This window comes from Camelus dromedarius, chromosome 20 (genome assembly GCF_036321535.1).
Source record: "Camelus dromedarius isolate mCamDro1 chromosome 20, mCamDro1.pat, whole genome shotgun sequence".
NCBI classification, from domain to species: domain Eukaryota; kingdom Metazoa; phylum Chordata; class Mammalia; order Artiodactyla; family Camelidae; genus Camelus; species Camelus dromedarius.
In genome coordinates this window covers 24,301,166-24,324,165 of record NC_087455.1, presented here as the reverse complement: position 1 = coordinate 24,324,165, position 23,000 = coordinate 24,301,166, and the positions used below count along the sequence as shown (strand labels likewise).

The following is a 23,000-nucleotide window of genomic DNA, read 5'->3' as shown; positions in this document are numbered from 1 at the left end:
AACAGCTCAAGGAAGGGATCCTTAGAGATGCCTGAGCAGGTTGAATGGCTTGGTACAGAATGTGGGGCACGGGGAAGGAGGAGCATTGAAGCAGAAGGAAAAATAGGTACAAAGTATGAGATAATATTATCTTTGAGAGAATATTCAAGTGGTTCAGTATTGCTGGAATCCAAAGAGTTTGTGGAGATTTAAATCAGGGGGATAAAACCATATTTGGGCCTTAGAAGGCAATTCTAATCGCAATGTGAAAATGATTGGAGAGGTAAGACTGAAATAGAGAAACCTGTTAGGAGGCCCTTGTACTCTTTGAGATGGGAAATTACCAGAGTGTAAACTTTGTAGTGGTCCTGGGCATGGAAAAGAGAAGACATGTTAGAAATATTTAGAAGGTAGGTTTGGTATTATTTGAAGACTGAGTGGACATTGAGAATGAGGTTGAAGGAGGGATGCTTTCTGAGTTTTGTTAAGAAAACATTTAAGTGTAGTTCCAGGTAAGAATTCTCGAATTACTAACATAACACATAAAAAAAATTTATACATTTTTATTTCCTACAATTCCCTGCAGTACGCAATAAGCAGGAGATTCTCAAAAACTGCTTGTTGGATGAATAATCAAATGAAAAAATTAGAATAGTAGAGAAATAAATGTTCGTAATGTCAGATTTTGGGAATAGGCAGATGAGAGAATTTCCTGATAAAATTTCAAGAAACTACAATAGTTTCTAAGGTGCAGAAAGTACAATTCCTTCCAAAGCTATAATAGTCAAAACATATGAAAGACTGTAAGATTAAGGCTCAGTATCTTTATTTTTGATACCTAATGTATGCTAAAAATTTGAAGATAGTTAATAATAAAAAATGTGAAGCTCTTTTAGTACTACCAAAGTTACTTAGATGTACCATTTCTTTAAATCTTTAAAAAATAATTTTATCCATATTTTTCTTATAAAGAACTATTATAATTTCCTGTTGCTATTTTAATAAATTTTGCCCTTGAAAAAATATTTGCATGATTTATATACATTTAGGAAAAATAACTCAGTAAATTCCCTACCTTACTGTTCATACTCATTAAATCTTTTCCATTCTTTCCAAATGCCTATTCCTGTTTTTATTCCTCTTATTTTCAGCTGAAGACCTTATCTCCCAGTTTAACAACAAAATAAAGACATTTAGCCTTAACTCTCTCAGTCTCCTCTATACCTTCTAAACTACTGGAAAGAATTTTTTCCTTCATGGAAAACAATTTCTAGTGAAAGTGACTGATTTCCAGGTATATTGAACAAAAAACTAAATATAAACCTTCCTAATATCGTGATATACAAATTGAATATTGATTTAAAAAATGAGCTGAATTTACAACTTGACTTTGACTCATTCAATTACAGATAAAGAACCTAAGGTCCAGAGAGGTCCATGGTGGCCAAGTGATTTTCTTTACCTTAAAAGGTCCATCCTAGTTCTAAAAATCTATTATCTTATGATTAAAAAGAAAAATCTATGAAAAGGTTATGGGTAAGAGAGAAAATTACAAAATAAACTTGCTATAATTTATCAAAATAAAAGTAGACTATGGTTTTTTAAATCTGGCTATGAACAGGTTAAAAAAGAGTGTATCAGTGTATATTAATTTATCTTAAAAATTGTTAGGGGTTTACATGGAACAATTCTAGGTTGTGGGGGATACAAGACAGACAATAATCCCTCTTTTGGGGGCTCACATTCTAGTGAAGGGTGACAGAGAATACAAAACTAAGTAAAATTATGCATCATATCAGATGATGAGAAATACTAGGGAATAAAAGAGCAGAAGGGGTATGCTAATTGCCAAGACTTGGGTGGAGGGAGAGTTACAGTATTCTAAATAGGGTCATCAGAGACGGTCTCACTAGGAAGGTTACACTGGCGCAAAGACCTGAAACAGAAGGAACAAGCCATGTAATGACTAGGGAGGGGAACAGAGGGACTTTATTGAGAGGGTGGGAAGATGCCGGGAAGTAAACTTTTAGGCAGAACGAAAACCAAGTGCAAAAACTCTGAGGTGGTACCATTTCTAGCATGTTTCATGAACAAGAGTCCAGAACAAGGAGGACAATGGGACTGGAGCAGAAGGAAGGAAGATTAATAAGCAATAAGAACAGAAAAGTATTAGAGGAGCAGGTTGATGTAAGGCCTTATATTTTGAATGAGATAGAAGCTGTTGAAGATTTTTGAGAAAAGGAATGACGTGATCTAACTTATCTTTTAAAAGGCCCACTCTGGCTTTTATATTGAGTATAAGAGAACAAGGGGTTAAGTAGGAACCTCTAGGAAGGCAACTGCAATAATAATCCAGGTGAGAGATAGATGTGGTGAGAAGTGGTTAAAGTCTGGATACAGTTCAAAGACAAAGAGATTTGCTGACAGATTAGATGTGGGGTATGAGAGAAAGTCTATAAAGTTTTTTGGTCTGAACACCTGAAAGGATGGAGTTGCAATTACTGAGGAAGGGGAGACTATGGGAGATGCTGGCTTGAATGGGGATTGAAGAAAGGAATTTTAGAAGTTCATTTTTAATCATGTTAAGTATGAAGTGTTTTTTAGACATCCAATTAAGGATGTCAAGTAGGCAGTTAGATATATGAGACTGAAGTCAGAGGAGAGAGTTGGGGGAAGATACAAACTTAGAAGTCATCAGTAGATAGATGGCATCTATCTATGTTTGTGGATGAAATTACAGAGTATATGCTAGATCAAAGAGATAAGAAGAATCAAATAAAGGAGTCTGAGAAGAAGTGGCCAGTAAGGTAGGAGAAAAAAAACAAGAGAGTGAGTATCCTGGAAGCCACTGTTTAAAATTCTGCTCAAGTAAAATGAGGACTGAAAATGAACCATTGCGTTTAGAAGGTGAAGGTCATTTGTGTCCTTAATACAAGATATTGGGGGAAAGAGGTGTACAAAAGTCTGATGGGAGAAACCACATTTTGTACTTATGATCCATGAGGAAGAGAAATAATGATGAAGCAGAAGGGATTACTGGAATGACAACTTGAGTTGAAGAAAGGGCATGGAGTCTAGTGATCAAGTGCAGGGGTTGCCCTCAGATAGGAGCACCAACAACTCACAAATAGGAACAAGAGAGAAGTCAGAATATATATTGTTTACAGAAGGCAGCTTATGCTCATTTATTACTATTATTTTCTTAAGTTCATATTTTATATTTGACTTATGAGTTCATTGTTTTAAAATTAAATTAACTCCTGGGGGAGCAGGTATAGCTCAGTGGTAGAGCACATGCTTAATTAGCATGCACGAGGTTCCTGGCACCTCCATCAAAAAAAAGATAAATAAATAAACTTAATTACCTCCCCCAATCAAAACAAAAATAAAACAAAAACAAAAAAAGTAAGTTAACTCCTTTTTGTTTCATTTTTATACATATTTTATGTTTATACATAATAAAGAGTGACTTTCTAGATTCTAGAATGTCTCCTTTCAGTCTAAAGAACTTGCTTGCAGCTCAAGCAATTCCAGTGTGCTGTAGTACTTACTATTCCAAATGGTGGCAATGACTCAGATTCATACAGGGCATTCCAAGCCTCTTTACTGTTTTTCTGAATCAAGAGAAAAGTAAGTTCATAAGGACATTCCATTAACAGGGATATGCCACGATAATATTCTTTCTACTCCATATTGTTTACCCTGGGGTAAATAATCTATGGGCATATGTTGTATTTAGGCTAAATAAAATACATTTGTCCTCTTTCCTATTATTCATAAACTGGAGCAAGTAAAGCAATATCAGTAAATTATTCAGACTTTACAAATATTTTTACTGATTTATCAATAAATAATAATTTAAATAGTATTAGTAACTGAATAGATGAGAGCTACTATACAGATTCAAAAACTCAAGTTGTCTTAAATATAAGTGAGAAGCTACTTTATTTTTCAAAGACAAAATAATGAGAAACTACATTATTTTTCAAAAACTATGATGTCTAAGTTTGTATCTCCTGCCTAGACCTTTGTAGACATTCCTGTTCTCTTTACTGTTTCTCTTAATCAAGAAAAAAGTAACCAGCATACCTCACAAGGGCATTCTATTAACAGGGATATGCCAAGATACCATTCTTTTTATTATATAGTGAATTACATTTGTATATGTAATTTGTATACACATATAAATACATATATAATTATATATAGAATATATATAAATATACAATTTATAATATACATTATAAAAATATATATTTGTATAAATAAGTATATATATTTGTATAAATAAATATATATATTTGAATAAACACATATACTTGTGTAAATACACATAAATATATATTTATACAAATATGCTTATACAAGGATATATGTAATATATATATATATCTCTATCTCTCAAGAGAATGGCTTGCATACTAGTTGTATTTGAGTTTTTAGTCCAATAAATTTTTCTGGTAAAATAGGAAAAAAAGCCCAACAAAGCAAATCCCACATGTGCTTCGATGGTGCTACTGAATGCATGACTATACAGTAATTTTATTCATGAGGTATAAAACACTACCACCTTACTTGCTAGTAAAATTTAAACTAAAATAAACATAATCAGGAATAATATAAAATATAACATTAAATTATTAAAATTACCAACTTTTTCCTGTTTCTAGAAAATAATCCTTTATGTATCAGTGAAATTTCTAAGAAAGAATGTATTATATCCTGGGACAACATATGTCATGAACTTACATTTTTCTTCTTTAGCCTTAAATAGTATATTTGTTTCCTAGTGCTGAGAACAAAATGTCACAGACTGGGTGGCTTCAACAACATAAATTTATTATCTCACAATTCTGGAGGCCAAGATCAAGTTTTCTGCAGGATTGTTTCTTCTGAGGCCTCTCTCCCTATCTTCACATGGTCTTCCCTCTGTCTGAGTACTAACCTCCACTTTTTGTAAGGACACCAGTCATACTGGATTAGGGTCCACCCTAACAATCCCATTTTAACTTAATTACTTCTTTAAATGTCCTATCTCCAAAAACAGTCACATTCTGAGGTACTAGAGGTTGAGCTTCAAAATGTAAATTGAGGGTGAGGGAGACACAATGCAGCCCATAACAAACAGTAGTTACAGAGAAAATGCTGAACTTGAAGTAGGCCTTAAGGTATTTTTCTTTTATGTAGTAATAATACCTTAATTAAAAGGCAGGTCCATTAAATTAATCCACTGAAATTCTTTTTATTGAAATGATTAAAACTTCATTCCTTATTATTGTAAACAGAATCATCACAGAGTGTTCTCTGAAAAACTAAAAATGGTGGAATAGATTATAAAAATTTATTTACAATTTACAAGGCATTTTAACATATATGTTCTTGTTTGAGCCACACAACTCTAGGAAATTGTCTCTCACAGAAATTTAGAAAATAAGACCACATCTAAAACTTTCACTCTTCATTCAATGGCCATTCAACTACACTACGTGACATCTAGAAAAGAGAATAGCAGATGGAAATTTCTGTGCATGAGGATCTGGGAGACTCAAAAAGTTGCAAGAGTTTTCTAGAAGAATGACTTAGGACTAAGCCCACAGTCGTACAATGTTTTTTCAAGGACCATAAGAATGGTTGCCTGAATCAATGATATGGTGGCAGAAGCAGAGTGAAATTAAGAGGAAAGGATACATTTATCTGGTAAACTGGAGTAAGCTATTTTCCTAACTAATCTGAATACTTAATATTAACGAATCATTTACAACCAGACTTTCCTCAGACTCTGATAAAGTAACCTGAAAGCTTTGGCCAATGTGTAAAAGTTCAGATGATTCCCAGTGGTGGAGAGTGGCTGTAGTAAACTAAAATTCTGTACTGTATTTTTGAGATTGCAGTTTAAAGAGCAGAGACACTATTTCATAGAATCAGTGACAAGCACAAGGCATTCTCCTCCTCTGGGGATAACTCTAATGCTCCACCACTCAGCTTGATCAAATTAACTGAATCATTGTTCCATTCATTAAGCCAGTGTGCTCACTGCCTAAAAATTCACAACTCTGCCAGCTGTGGCAACCACTATTAATGGTGTGCTTTTTCCTGTTGGTTAATACCATGCTTTTTGGTGAGGAAAACTATAGAACATTATGACTGTAGCCTCTCTGTGTAAATTCTAGGAAATTCTTCATCCTGTTCTTTTCAGATTGAAATCCCTAAGTATTATGCTGGGGATAAACTCAGGACGTGGCAAGAGCAATGAGCAGAAGCATCTTTTAGAAGGGAATCTGAATTTACACTACGTGAAATAAGGAGAAAAATTCTGATTAAACATGCCTCTATTTCTTCATTCTCCTGAAGCCTCAATCAAGTAAGTAAAGGAATAAAAATAGAACAAAAAATATAAGGAAAAAATGAAGGAAGATAAAGATGATGAGAGATTTCAAAAGTATTGTTTGGGAGATGGAAAGTAGATGGAGAGTGGTGTTTAATAAAGGAAGCTGTAAGCTGAGTGCCCAGATAGAAGGTTATCCATGAGAAACATGCTTCTTTTCTTCTCCCTCTTCTTCCTTCTCTTCTTCTCTTTTTAGTCTAATTTACCCTACAGAAACCTGGAAAGGTTTAGGACATAAAGGCATAAGGCACTGGGGGAGGTGATGGTGAAGCTCAATGCTGTAAACAGAGTAGTGGAAAGTGGCTAGATGCTTGGATTTCATGTGGTCTCCCATACCCCCAGGCCAAGTTGTCCTTTCTCTATTTTCTCCCCACCTTCCACCTTGCAGGATACCAATGTTTTAGCTTCCAGATGAACCGCTACATCTAAGAGGCTCCAGACACTAGTCAGTATGGGAAATGGAACTGAAGCCAAAAAGATTAAGTCTAACTGTGTGCACTGATTGGTGGGAATCCAGACCCTTTTCTACCTGCTCCTAGAACACAGGCATTGAGGCATATAACCTCCCAGGTGGAAGAATAAGAGAATACTTTCCCAGAGAACCAAATGACCTCAAAGAAAACACCTACTGAGGCTGATGATTGAGAAATTCTAACATATAGAAAAAGCAGGTTCATCATCAACCGTTATACGGTTGAGGCATCCTATTCACAAGCAGACAGTGTTTCCATATGGCATCTGAGCATCTTAGGCATAAATATGAAACATACAATTAAGTATCTTAAGACATTTGAGGAAAGTCTTCAACATGAAACTCAGACATTAGACTAAATAAAGAGAAAATAAAATACCTAAAGGAAATAGAGACACTGAAAGGAGAACATACTTTAAGAAATATTTTCAGAGAGATAGCAGATAATTATTGCAAGCATAAAACAAGAATAAGCATGCTCTAAAAACAGGACAGAGAACAAGAAAAACTTTTGGAAACAAAAAATGAGATGACTAAAAAAACCCAACTGAATAGGAGATTTGGACAATAATGTTGAAGAAATTTCCCAGATAGTAGAACAAAAAGATCAAGGAAATGAGAAACAAGAGGTGAAAAGTAAAGAATTTAGAAGATCCAACAAAAGATCCAATTTTAAAACAAGAAAATGGAGAGAATGAAATCATCTAAAGAATTACACAAGAAAATTTCCCAGAACTAAAATGTGTAGAGAAGAGTCCGGATTGGAACAGGGGCATGTAAGAAAAATAAAAACAGCAGAAGAAACTAAATGAGCACTTGTACTGAAAAACTGCAGTAAATTTAGGCAAATGAAAAGCTAATAAAAACTGGCAAATGAAAATCAGTTACATAGTTAACTAATTCCAGGAAAAATGAAGGGCTATACAGGAGGGAAGAAGCAGTTGCAGTGTTCTACTTGTGCAAAATACGCTATTCGTCCTACTTGCCCTACAATGGCGAAATGTATTTGGATGGTCAGAATAAAGTAAACCCTATATAGAAAGGATAGGCGGAAAGGAAGAGGAAGCAGTGGGAAAAATAACCCTGCTACACTGAGAGAGCAGTAAAAAATATTATTTAGAAATATGGAAATACCAGGGAACACATCGACTTAGACGAATTCAATGTTTGGTTTGGCAGAGGAGGATTGACATTATTATAATTCTTTTAGTAAAATATGCCTTAATAAAAGCTATACACATATATTTGATAAAAATAAATATATAAAATTCAGATTAATACAAAAGGGAAAAACCAAGACTATAACAAAGGGTAAGAGAGACTGGAAAAATGAAGAGTCAAGACTTAGACATGTCATATATATATAAACTTTAAATATTATAAAAGAAATTTAAATGTATACCTGGACCCTACTTACAAGTTTTTTTTTATTATGGTCAAATGATATTTCTCTTATTTTCACATTATGTTGATGCCTTGATATATGAAATTTATGTTTTTGTTTGGCATCTTTAAGTTTACAAAAAAAAATACTAACTTTTTAAAGACAAGAACAAAAGATCTAAACTGTCACACATAGCATTCTCTACCAAGTTAGTAAGAGTAAGTTTATAACAATATAGCACTGCAAAACTTTCAAAGTGAAGCTAGGGAATAGCTCACTTCCTACCTTAGTCATTGGTTGTAAGGAACACTCACTCAAACCAGCTGTAGTGATGGGGAATTTATTTACAGGATAAAGCATTATTTAAAAAAACTCAAGGGCAGGTTTGATAAGAGACTGGAACAAGGAAACAATGCCATCAAGATCCAAGGCTGCTGACTTCATTCTATTTTCTCTCTCCAGGGCCACAGGACTCTCATTTCTTCATCTTTCTAGGCACCTGAACCAATACTTTCTTTCTCTATGGAGTTTCTGTGTTTCACTCTAACAAGCCCAAACATGGCTACTCCAAGGTCAGCTTTAGGAGATCTCTCTAAATATCCCAAAGTTGTGAGAAGAATTTCTAAATCCCAATTCCAAATGTATGGAAGATGAGTCTGATTAACTCAGCCTGAGTCACAGTGTCTACAATTGATCACACAGCTGTGGGCTGTGTGTATGGGGTGGGGTGGACGGTGGGGGGCAGGGAGCTATTATGTGACCTGACTTTCACTCAGTAGGGACTGTGGGAAGACAGAAGAGATTGGCAACTGGGCAAACTAACACATTTGCTTTATCTTTTCAGCTTTCTTGATAAGAACTCAAAAGGTTTCTTTCCATCCCTAGCCCAGTTCTTCCAAATGAAATAGACACTTAGTAAACTGGAGTGATTAACAGTTATCCCAAATGAAGTGGTGAAATGTGAAAAGTGTAAAGAGAAATGTATGTCTCTCTTCTCATTTTTGAATAATTTTTTCACATGTATGCATTAGAATTCTAAATCAGGGGAGTTATAGGAAACTTTCTTAGTTCTATTTTCCTTCTTAGAGATATTCTCACAATTGACCAGTATTTTAGGTCAATAGGATTCCATGGTGATGTGAGTTGTTACTTGAAGATTTTCATTATGGCTGTTAATGGTGTAAGACCTTGTGTCGCAGGAAAACTTTGCCAGAAGTTATTGTTCAACCTATTATTGCTTTGCTTATTATTGAAGGATTAAAATTTTCATTTATGTTTCCAACTATGTGAAACCAATTCTTACACTCTCATCTATTTTATAGTCTATGTGGGTAAGTAATAAGGAATAGAGTTAGGATGATAAGTGATGGGCTACAAGAAATACATTAGATTCTAAAACACAAGTTAGTTGAACTAGCATTATTTTAGCCCCCATAATAATATCCCATATGTTTATTTCTTGATAATTGCTTTCATTTCCTTTTAGAGCTGAAAAAAATAAAACAAAATTAAAATTATGTTAAATGACACTCATATCTTGGCTTTTTTCCCTAAGTACATCAAGAAGAAATTCCAAAGAGAAGAGAGAAAGGAAAAATACTATATATTAGTAGGGTTTATCAGCAGTACTTTTATGGTTTAAAGAGTTTCAGTTTTAGGTTATGTGTGGGAAGACACCTGAGACAGGTGTGATTATAATCTCACTGCATTCCACATCTTCATAGATAAGTTAGTTTTGAGTAGGTAGTTGCTTATTTTATAAACTTACGAAACCATTTGGGCTTCCTGGATATCTCGCTAAGAAGTCAAGACAACTGCCTGCAGATTTTACAAATTTAAAGTAGATGGATAAGTAAAGTGTGGATAAAAATGTAACAAGTAGAAAATACCTTTGCTTCTTCCAACACATAATTTTCAAATCTACATCAGGGTTCTATTTAACTGTCACTAAGGAAATATTACACAGTTTGCTAGATCATCTTGTACTAGAGCTGAATGATGAATGGAAAAGAAAACAAAACTAGTCCATGAAATGATGACTTCATTACAGCGATTATTTTTAACTATTTAAAATTTATTTTATTCATGTGTCAGGTATGTGCTATGCTTTCACAGCAATTTTCACATTTAATTTTCTTAATAACCCTCTGAGGTAGATATTATCTTCTATGAAATGAGATATCAGGGACTTACATAAAGTCATGTTATTAATAATCAGTAAAGCCAGAAATCAAGTCAAAGTTTTATGGTTCCAAGGAATATCAGTATTTTGGTATATTGACTGCAACTAAAAAAAACAACTGTTTGAAAGAGTTCTTTTTTGGGAGGCAGTAACTGTGTGAAATGGCATGTCTTTATATTTGTGTCATATATTTATTCAGATCATTATTTGCACGGTTACAATTTCACTTGGATGACTATTCCTTAGGGGCAATTTCTTCAAAAACCTGTTTCCTCATAGGTTTGGCCACTGGTAATTCAGATATATTTCAGAAGCTCACCTGCCTGAGTCTTTAAACAAAAAGTTTTTATATTTTATTCAGTAATATATACTTTTTCTTCCTTAAGTTAAAACATTCTTATTTTTTCTAATTTAAAAAAGTTGCTTATCTAAGTTAACTTCATGAAACTGCTCTTACGTGACTGTAATTTGAAACTCTGGAAAAGAACTCTCAAAATCAGACCAGTGTACTCTGGTTGAACTTTTGTTTTTCAGTTCATTGTGCTTAGCTTGCAGCTCAGGTTGATAATCTTGTCTGTGTTGACACTACAGTATCTACTCGTTGATATTATCCTGTCAGTTATAACTATTTTCATAAGGGATAGACCAAATTTAGTTCTTGATAGTTCAAAAATATTTAACTGTTATCATTAACACTTCTCAAAAAGTATCAACATCATTTTATTTTGTTTTTCATTTCCTAGCACTTTTAGAGAAGTTTCAGAGAAAACTTTCATTCAAAATTAATTGTTAATTAATGGTTAAAGGTATTATTAGCTATCTATGAACTAAATGAAAATCTGTAAGACTAATTTCCATTTTTTAAATATATAGTGCAAATCTGACCTCTTATGTCCTATACTCATATTGAATTAGATTAGATTAATGATAATAATCATAAATACCATTTCTGGCTACTAAATTAATATTCCTTAAATAATTATATTAGGTGGTATCATAATTGGGCAAATAATACATTAAAATAGATTTGTTTTCACAAGTTTCATTTAACATGTTATATATTTCAAACTAGAGTTAAATGTAGTAGACTCTTATTTTCAAAGAACTCTGATGAGACAAAAAACACTATGTAAAACAAAAAGCATAATTCCTCTTGAGAGTTTACAGTGTACAGAGACATGTAATTTATGAAATTACTAATTTTTATTTATGCATATGGATATTATTTGATCTACTATTTTATTGATAAGCTGGACTTTAGCTGTGAAATTTACCTGTAAAATTGTTTTATGATAGAAAATAACATGCTTTTGCTTTCAGTATTAACATCATAAGAAAAAAATATACTAAAACCAGAATATTAAGGCCTCCTTTCTTTTTCTTCCTAAGGACAGCAAGGGAATTACAATACAAAGTAAAATAAAAATAAAGAGAAAGCATAGATTTGGGGAGGCACGATTTGGATTCAGAAATTTCTCCTAGCCTGAAGCATTACAACAGATACAGCACGCAGGAGGGATCTTTAAGGGAGTCTCCTGTGTCATCAGGGGTGTAGATTACATCATCATTGATTTCATCTTTCCATCTCCTAATTTTAATGCCTCAGCTTTCCCAAAGGCTTCTGTAATTTATCCCATGGGTTCTCAAAATAAGTGAATTTTAAAATAGAAACATTGCTTCAGTGTTGTCTATATTGTCTTTTTGCCTTTTATTGATATTACACCTATTTGCAGAGGTAACAGTACCTTCTGCTCCAGTTTCAATGAAAACATCTTTATATATTTACTGTTTTGTGAATGAGATGAGGAATTTTTGTGATTTGTGACATATGACACTAATAATACATTTACTTCACTTTACTGTAAAATTTAACAAAAGTGAATTTTGCTGAATTTATGAGACAAGAGCTATACCCAAAATAAATTTGCCAGAAATGTTTTGCATCATACTTCAACTATAACTTTATTTTTCTTCTTAGATCAGACTGGAGCAATCTTTCCCCAAATATATTTTATAAATAAACAAAATTACAGTAGTTCTCACTTTCTAATATGTTCACTCCTTCAGAGATTTACTGGGAGACAGTAAAAAAAATCTTGAAGAGGGTAATGAGTCCCAGCTGAGAATCACGTGCCAAGCTGCTCAATGACTTTTTCCTTAAAGACATAGATAAAAAGGATAGGAAACAAGTTTTAGCTATTAGGGAGTGTTTCTTTAAAAAAATATCTATAAGTTGCTACCTTGAAAATAGGTGAATTACCATTTCACATTGTCTTAACTTATCTGAGAGTAGGAAGGGATTTAAGAAGTTAGCAGCAGTTCTCAAATGTGTCTGCCATGTGATGCTAATTCAGGTAGAAGTTGCCACTAGTCTCTAGTAAAGAAGTTACATTTACTCTTCTCATGAATTAGTCTTTAGTGAATCCGTAATACTCCTTTGGTGTCAAAATAGCAATTTTAAGATGAAATGATGTGATGTGAAGCTAAACTATTGTTGTTATTTTTAATATATTCATTTAGCAAAATAAGAAGTTGGCAACTGTAAAATGGATTCCCCACCTTTTCCCTTAAAATTTTACTGGTTCATAAAGCCCCAAATTGGTGAGCTCTTTTCTAATGGCGCTTCTGCCTTTCCACAAATACTTCTTGAATCTCTGTGGTCAGATTATGAACATGACACACAGGTGTAAATAATGATTATAATACAGCGGGACAAATGCTTTAAGGGAGATAGACATGCAGGCAGTACTGGAGCACATGAACAGGCACCGAACCCTGATCTAGGGAAGTCAGGCAAGGATTTCTCGAGGAAAGAGGTACAAAACATGAGTAGCATATATTGGCTTTGTGAGCGAAGTATCTCCTTCAGGGTATCTAGGTACTTAGAAAAGCAAACCAAGGGGCTGCATTATCATCATGGAATTAGAGCAAATGGCTATAGTTAGAACCTGTTGAACTCTGATGAAATAACAATGTCCCAGCCAATACATTTCCTTAGTGGTCAGATATTAATTTCTCTAGAGGCAGGGTAGTGTGATAACATTTTTGAGGTAAGAAGTGACATTCTCTTGTTCTGTCTCTCTCTGTCTCTCTTTGAGAGTGAAACTTTCCTCACCCTCCTCCAGACTCTGAATCTTTGTCTCAGAGGGAGAGTGTTTGAGGAGAAAACCGGTTTTGGTTTTCAAAACCCACCAAAGAGGATATACAGTAGGTGCCTCTGGATAAATCACAAGTAAGGCAGTTCCTAGGGAATAAAGCACTGGGGATGTGGGGGAATTTCCCCTGAGACTAAAACATTGCTCTCACAAGGTTGGGAAATAGAGGCGAGAGTGGTAGAGAGGGTACTCAAAGGGAGCTGTTAAAAGCAGAGTTTGGTGGCTCTCCAGGAGAGAAGCTCTATAGCCAGTCAGAGTCTCAAGGAGGTGAGAACACTGAGAAAAAAACAAAAGGCTGGAAGGGATGCCTAAGGAGGAAACCTCAAATTCCCATGTCACCCAGAAGTAGTCAGGAAAGCCACAGGACCTGGAGACACTTGTGGAGAGGACTGTATGGTTAACAGGAAGACCAGGCAGGCTTCACAATGCCTTGAGACTACGTAAGCATGACTGATATATAACTGGTATGGCTATACTGACTGATAAATTATCAATGTATTTGTATTCATTGATAGCCATTTATTTTCCCAGAATCATCTACTTTCCCCAAACTAAAGGATTAATGCCTGGGAAAGCAGAGAAGCCTAGGTCACTGCATAAGCACTAAACCCAGTGTCTGCATCCTTTCTGACTGTTTGGTATATTAGTTATCTTTTGTTGTACAGCACTTTACTCCAGGTAGCAGGATACAAGATTAACACACAAAAATCAATTGCATTTCTTTACATTAACAATGAATTAGCAGGAAAAGAAAGTAAAAAAAAAAATCCCTTTTCAATTTGCAACCAAAACAATAAAATACATAGGAATAAATCTGTAGGTGAAAGACTTATACATGGAGAACTACAAAACATTGATTAAGGAAATTAAAGATGACTTAAAGAAATGGAAAGATATCCCATGCTCTTGAATTGGAAGAATCAATATCGTTAAAATGGCAGTACTGCCCAAGGTAATCTACAGATTTAATGTGATACCTATCAAATTACTCAGGACATTTTTTCAGAAATAGAACAAATGATCCTAAAATTTATATGGAATCACTAAAGACCCAGAATTGCCAAAGCAATACTGAAGGAAAAGAACGAAGCTGGAGGAATAACCCTCCCAGACTTCAGACAATACTACACAGCTATAGTAATCGAAACAGCATGGTATTGGCATAAAAACAGACATATGGCTCAATGGAACAGAATAGAGAGCCCAGAAATAAATCCACAGACCTACGGTCAATTAATCTTTGACAGAGAAGGCAAGAATATACAATGGAGAAAAGACAGTCTCTTCAGCAAGTGGTGTTGGGAAAACTGGACAGAAGCATGTAAATCAATGAAGTTAGAACACTCTCTTACTCCATACACAAAAATAAACTTAAAATGGCTTAAAGGCTTAAATGTAAGACAAGATACGATAAATCTCCTAGAAGAAAACATAGGCAGAACATTCTCTGACATAAATCTTAGCAATGTTCTCCTAGGGCAGTCTATCCAGGCAACAGAAGTAAAAACAAAAATAAACAAATGGGGCCTAATTAAACTTACAAGTTTTTGCACAGCAAAGGAAACCATAAGCAAAACAAAATGACAACTTATGGAATGAGAGAAGATATTTGCAAATGATGTGACTGACAAAGACTTAATTTCCAGAGTATATAAACAGCTCATACAACTTAATAACAACAAAAACCCCCCAACAATCCAATACAAAAATGGGCAGAAGACCTAAACAAGCAATTCTCCAATGAAGACATACAGATGACCAATAGGCACATGAAAAAATGCTCAATACCACTAATTATCAGAGAAATGCAAATCAAAACTACAATGAGGTATCACCTCACACCAGTCAGAATGGCCATCATTCAAAAGTCCACAAACAATAAATGCTGGAGAGGTTATGGAGAAAAGAGAACCCTCCTACAGTTCTGGTGAGAATGTAGTTTGGTGCAGCCATTATGGAAAACACTATGGAGAAGTTTCAAAAAACTAAAAATAGACCTACCATATGATTCAGCAATTCTACTTCTAGATACATATCTGGAGAGTACTCTGATTCAAAAAGATACATGCACTCCAATGTTCACAGCAGCACTATATACAATAGCCAAGACATGGAAGCAACCTAATGTCCACCGACAGATGACTAGATAAAGGAGCTGTGGTATATTTATACAATGGAATACTACTCAGCCATAAAAAAGAATAAAATAATGCCATTTGCAGCAACATGGATGGACCTGGAGATCATCATTCTAAGTGAAGTAAGCCAGAAAGAGAAAGAAACATACCATATGATATCACTCATACATGAAATCCAAAAAAAAAGTACACTATAAACTTATCTACAAAACGGAAACAGACTCACAGACATAGTAAACAACTTTATGGTTACTGGGGAAAGGGGGTGGGAAGGGATAAATTTGGGAGTTTGAGATTTACAAATGTTAGCCATTATACATAGGAATAGATTTTAGAAGGTTTCTTCTGTATAGCATAGGGAAATGTTCAATATCTTGTAATAACCTTTAATGAAAATATATGAAAACAAATAAACGTATGTATATGCATGACTAGGACATTGTGCTGTACATCAGAAATTGACACATTGTAATTGACTGTACTTAAAAAAAAACTGACAAAAACTGGCAGCTTAAAGCAATAATTACCATTTATTATGTCACACAGTTTCTGTGGGTCAGGAATTTGGAACAGCTTAGCCCAGCTCTTCTGGCTCATGATATATCATGAGTCAAGATGTCAGCTGAGTCTGCAGTCTTGATGGGCTGAGGAATCAGTCCTAAGATGTGTCACTCACATGGCTGGCAAGTTGCAGGAGACCTCAGTTCCTCACCATGTAGACCTCTCTGTGAAGCTGCTTGAGTGTCTTCGTAACATGTCACCTGCCTTCTCCATGAGTGACCTAAGAGAGAGCAAGGAAGAAGCTACAATGTCTTTTATGACTTAGCCTCCAAAATCACACTCCATCATTTTTGAAACAACCACTGATGACACAGGTCATCCCTATTCAATGTGGAAGAGACTACACAGTGTGTAATAACCAGGAGGTGAAAATAATTGGGGTCCATCTTGAAGGCTCCTACCACAGCTGGTGGCCTTGTCATATGGTTAAATATTTTTAATGTCACTTTCACAGGAGTCAGAGTAGCCTTGAAAAACGAGGCAGAAGTGCAAGGCAAATTCCAACCTGACTGATTAAATTTTTGTCTTCCTCCAAGAATGGTACCTCAAATAAAAACTGAGTTGTATAAAAATGCAAATTTTGTTCTTGCACACCTGAATTTTTGTACTGAGATTCATGGCTACTGTGTCCCATGTGACTGCTCCCTGAATTCAACTGGCAAAATTTGCTTTGTTCACCACTCCTCTTTTGTTGCTTTAATTCTTTAAAAGGTACAATCCTTCAATAACTTTGCTATTTATATGAATCTGGGAGGCACTCTGCCTCCTGCATTAGGTAGTGATTTCATTGTATCATTCCTTCTGGCAGTCGAGAAAGTGGAGGGCTTGTAATGTAATACTGTAACCTTCCTAGAAGAGCACCTGTGCAGTACGGCAAATGCTAACTAGGGCTGCCTTGGCGTTCAGAACAGAGAAGAGCAGGTTGGCAGTGAGGGTCTCTGGATTTATGCACTATTCATATTTCAGGTCAATTACCTGTTTGGGGGGGAAAGTACTGGTAAAATTTAATTAAGTTTATTAACAAGCTATCATCAATGATATAGTACAGCAGTTATCCAATGAATTATCAAAGGGCATTTCCGAGTGCAATGCCTTTGAAAGTTTCTAGTACTTGAGTTGTAGAATTTTAGAAATGCTGCCATGTTTTAGAGTTATACTGTTATTCTTGGAAACATGTTTAAAAATCCTAAACTACTTGGATATATTTGGAACCTGAGTGAAAAAAGAAAGAAATATGAAGTTCTAAGTAATTTATCAATGGTAGTAGCAATAATTCCCAAACCAAGAAAAGAATGAGAAATTTCTGATTTGTGTCTCATAAAAAATAAGAAAAATTTCAAGCCTCTGTGGGCTATATATATTTTACCAGGTCTTTTCTTCAACACAAGGCAACCGCTGTGGAGCTATTAATCATATACTAGAAAAAGACATTCTGTGGAGTTGAAATATAATTTCCATATGTCAAATAGCTATGTAAATTGCTTCTGAGTCTAGTCAGGAGAAGACACACCCCTACCTCTCATCAAAAATGAAAGATCACACCCAGAATGGAAGAATAATAATAAGGGCTACCGTGACAGCTATGGAGGTACACTATTAGAATCTCCCTTTAAGAAAGAACTGCTCTTCAGCTGCAAGGAGGGCGGGGAGCTGACAGCCTCTGGCTAATAAAGGCTTCAGGATTTATTTCAGCTTCTGAGCTGATGTTATGCCCTTCCAGACAGCCCCTGTCTAATGACTGAACATGTAGGGGTCCTAAGGCCTGGCTATTTCTGCTCAATGTAGGACTCTTCTAATGGGTAATCTTTGCTCAGGAGCTCTTCTCATTGAGTTGGCTGATACTTTGTCACATGTAAATCATGGTGGGAGGCTCTTTCTGTCCAATCCTCTTCCTACTCTCTTCTTTCACAGGTATCAGACTTGTACTGTGGTCTAAAAGTGTTTCCTACCCAATCTTCCTTCCTCCCCCTCTTATCTTTCACATGGATTGTCCCCTAATGAACTTCTTGCATTCCCAACTCCATTTCAACATCTGCTTCCCAGAAGCCCAAAATGACACAGCTACTATTTACTAAGAACATACTATATGAAGGAGTATATCATAGTGTGTTTGGGGAAGTTATTTAACCTCTTCTAACAGTCCTCTCATCTATAAAGTGGGGTTGTAAGAATTAAATGAAATAATCTACAAGGAACATTTTGTCTGATGTCTGGTATACAGCAAGTACTCAATAAATGGTATGTAATACTAAAGGTATTATTATGCTATATGCTAGACTCTGTGTGAGGAATTTTTTATTACTTGTAGTACTTGTTATAATTAGCAAGTATTATTATGCTCATTTAACATATGAGGAAACTAGTGTTCAATGAAGTTAAGATAACTTGCTCACATTGCTGAATTTATATAGCTAGAATGCACAACCTGGGATTAAAACCCAGCAAGTTCTGTGGAGGAGAGCAACATATATATATGTTAAAGAATCCACTGCTGTTATGTAGAATGTAAAGGAGCTCCACATCCTCTATGACTTGATATGTACAATTTGTATCTAATAAAAACTACTTTGGAAATTCTTTCATAACTATAATTCTATACTCTTAATTCTACCACATATATGACATCAGAATCTGCCAATGGGTGCTTAAGACCAAGAATTTGTCTAAAAGCTTAGAAGAGCAATACATAATGCCACTGCCACTCTCTGATGAGTACTGGTCAGTTATTTTTATAGAATGGCTTTCAATTTGGGTTTGATTGATGTCTTTTCATGATTCGATTGAGGTTATGTTTAATATTCCACAGTCTTGCTATTGCTAGAAAAATTGCATCAACTGAAGTCACTCCCCCTCTGTCTGTCCCAACTTCCAATCCATACACAGTACAAATGTTAAAGCTCATTATAAAAAGATGCAAAAGAAATAACAGTAGAAGCATAATGAGCAAAGGAAGTCAAAATATTATAAAGAATCTGTAGTGAGGTGCAGCAATTTGAACCAAAGGTAGCTTTTGGAGCGCATCTGTATTATTCCTCACTTCGTAGTTTTAAGGTAAACAATCCTAAGTACAATTTAAGAAGTTATGCTACATGAAGTTAAAAAAAATTCTGATATTGTGCTATTTCCTCAGGAATGAGGTGGTGCTGGATGGGGTTGCTGGAATGGATTTAGGGGGTGGACAGTTTTCTTACACACATTCTGCCAGGAAACCAGTCTTTTTTCTAAATAAATCCATGAGGTTGACTAAATAAGCCCTCCTATATGCAAAAAAGGTGTATGATTTATGATCTGAAAGGTAATGTGGCCACATTATGCCCAATGTGGCTATTGGCCTTTAAACTAATTTAAGCCAAGAATGGTCAGCATGACCTTAGACAGAAAAAGATGACCAGTAAATGACCTTGTGGTCTGGTGACAAGGGTTAAGATACCTCAGAACGACAGGTCTGAACAAATAGCCACTTGCGGCTAGAGTGATGCTACCAAACCACCAAAGAGAAGGACTGTTGAAAAATGAAAATTACTGTAACAGAATAATATGTAATTATAAAAAAAGTATAACTTAATATTCATTATATTTTTGTGTGAGTTTACTCATAATGCAATCCGTATACTGTGAATAGATATTTTTTAGAACATTTTTCAAGTAAACAACTAATTCAGTGACAAGTCTACTGTAGAAAATGGAGTCTAGATGGGCTCCAGAGACCACAGGTCACAGTAACAATACATAGAAACTCCCGGATGTTTGCTGCCCAAAAGGGATGTTTGTGAAAACACATTTTTGCACAAGGACTGTTACATATGCACAGATGTACGTGTGTATCAGAACAGAAAATGCACTTTGGGGAAATTAAGCAAATATAGTTTAAAAAAGTGGACTTTTAAGTATGGTTATAAATCTCCAAAAGAAATAGCTCTAATTTATTGCCCATGAGGGAGAAATTCTGGGTGTACTCTTTCTGGATGTACTTTCCTCTTCACTGTTACAACTATGGCACAGAGGGGTAATTATCACTTTGTGAATTCTACTGTGAAAGGACCAAGGTGATCTCACTAGAAATGTTTCCCAGAGACTCTCCTTTGTTTTCTAAAATAATATAATTGGATGTGAAATAAATGGCTGGCACATTTTAAAACATTTATGTATTACAAATGACAGCAAACTTAGAAAAACTAGAAGTGCCTAAAAATGCTATGGCTGTGCCATCAAAGAAGGCATAGGCTCTTGTGTTTTAGGGGAACATATTAAATTACATATCTTTAAAAAATGTAATAAAAAACAATGTTCAGAAAGTTCCTCAAGCAATTCTGTATTTATCTGGCTTTTAGTAAATAAAACTCTAAGGAAAACTTCCTTCCAAATGTGAATGTGTCACAGTAAAAATCTACTGACATGGAAATAAGATGAAACAAATAATATTTTCCCTTAAATACAAAGGGATTATGGTTATGATTCACTAATTAGAAAAAATAACATAATTTAAAACTATGATAAATTTTATATGAGAGTTGCAGTGAGACCAATTTATTTTGATGGATAATTGTTGTGTAGTAAGTAGGGGTTGTAAACTGTGCTATATAACGTGGGATAGTTTAATTCACTATGATTATAAGACAGAACAAAGCAGAAAGTAGATTCTAAATAAATAATTTGATGATGATGCTGAATATTGCAAAATCAATTAAAATGGTATTATGTTTTGTGTTGTTAAATAATGTCCACTTTATAAATGCTATAAGGTTTATTAAATTTAAGTAGTTGCTTTAGTCTTTCATAATGTCTGAATATATTAATTGAATTAAGTAAACTCTGACTGTAAAAGAGAAGCACTCTCAAGTACTTTGTGGGTCAATCTGGCTTGATAAATTAACAAAGCTTATTCCATCTCCAAGAAAATGTGGGCTTATTCAAAGTTATTCCTTTTTGAACCCCTAGTTCATTCCAACATACTATTATTCTAACCATTCAAACATGATCTTGTAGGAAAAAATGAAAATCATAAAATAGTTTAACATGAAAAAGGGCATATAATAGATCACATTTATGTGCCTTTTTAACTCTGATGTTGAGATTATTAAATAAAACAGTGCTCCCCATGGTGTCTGACATGGCATAATCTAGTATTTGGCTGCTTGGATAGTTTTCCTGATATTTGTCACCAATGTTGGGCAGTTGTTCAACCAGAGAAACTGGATTAAGCACTTTTAACATACACAAATAAAAACTCTTCTTTATCAAAGGAATGAGAAAGTGAAAGGTAAAACAGAACTTTTCTAAGGTGGATTTATAGAAAGTATGCTTGATGTATATATTCTCAACGTCATGGTTTTATCTATAGAAGATATTTCTTTTTTATTTACATTTATAATTACATTATAAAATGTTAAAGAATATAGAAGTTTTGTCATTAACAGACCAGTTTTTTCCTGAGTGTGTTTGAGGAAAGCAAACTTTATTGGACATCTGAAATGTTATAAAATATGAACACTTAACTCACTTCAGGGAATACTACTGGTGACAAAAATTTCCCTTCAACATTTTTCCTGTAAACATTTCATTTTTCTATGATCTAAACAACTGATCTTTTCCGTATGAATTTCCCATGGTGAGATCTTGAGCAAACCATTTCATTTCAAGGCCTCAGATTAGGAAACATACAAATTAGTTGTTTTTCAAAACATGGGTCATTACTCCATTAGTGGGTCACAACTAAATATATTTACACAATAAAATGGAATTGATTCAATTTGAATAGAAAATATAGAGGACAAGCCACATTAAAAGACTACTTTGCAAATTTTGTTTCAGTTTTAAATGTATGTATGCATACTGTGTGATGTAAAATGTATTCTCTACTATGAGTTACAGGCAAAACATTTTGACAAATATTGTTCTAAAGAATATTGTCCTAAATAGTGTTCTAAAGTGTCTTTTACGTCTAAAATGAAATTATTCTAGTTTTCAGTTCAAAAATTCTGATAATGTCATATAGTTTGTTGCCTGATAGGCAACAGTAGCTAGCTACAAGGGCATTTAGTTAAAGTGACTAGAAAACACTTACTCTCTCAATTAGCTGTAATCCTTAATACTCATGTAAGTCATTAAAAGACAACTCCTTGGGCTTTCACCTCCACTGAACAAATCCCAGGCCCAAGGCAGACAGGAATTTGGCATGTTGGAGAAACAGAAGTTGGTGAGAATGGGGTCTAGTGAAAAGAGACAGAATGGTAGTAGATGAGTTAAGAGATGTAGGAGGGAGCAGGACTGAGTAAAGCCCTATAAACCACAGTGAGACAGGAAGGAAGAGGGCAGGCGACAGCCGTTCAAGGAATGACACAGCAGTTAACACCAAGATGGCAGCAAATTCAATTCCCAGTAGGCCTTGAGGCTACAGATGGCAGATTTGACTTCTAGTAGTCCTTGAGCTTCATTACACGCTCATTGTAATATATTAACATGGTAAATGGCATGCCCACAGGTGCTATGACAGTTCTGAGGCTAACCATAAAAGGTCAAAAAGTGGGTGGTAAATCCCAGACTCTTTCCCAAAAGTAGTTGGAATAACCCTCCCACTTGTTAGTATATGAAGTTACTGAGCTCATAAAACCTAACAGCCTCTGCACCTTGTGGCCACTCTCCCTTCTGAGTGAGAAGGACCACACTCTGTCTATGGAGTGTGTAACTACTTTTACTTTAAACTAAGCACCCAACCCCACACCTCGTGGCCTTTCTCTTGCCTTC

The 23,000-nt window shown here is 34.7% G+C and overlaps 1 long non-coding RNA gene across 3 annotated transcripts in view; it reads right to left on the bottom strand.

Annotated features, from left to right (window-relative positions):
* LOC116148912 (uncharacterized) overlaps window positions 1-23,000 on the bottom strand; it is a 97,959-nt gene that overhangs the window by 72,868 nt on the left and 2,091 nt on the right. For 2 of the 3 annotated variants that reach the window (XR_004132500.2, XR_010377046.1), the window contains exon 2: window positions 16,223-16,476. This is a non-coding gene — a long non-coding RNA (uncharacterized LOC116148912). Of the gene's footprint in view, window positions 1-12,434; window positions 12,559-16,222; window positions 16,477-23,000 lie in introns of those variants that run through there. The other variant, XR_010377045.1, reaches the window with a different exon arrangement.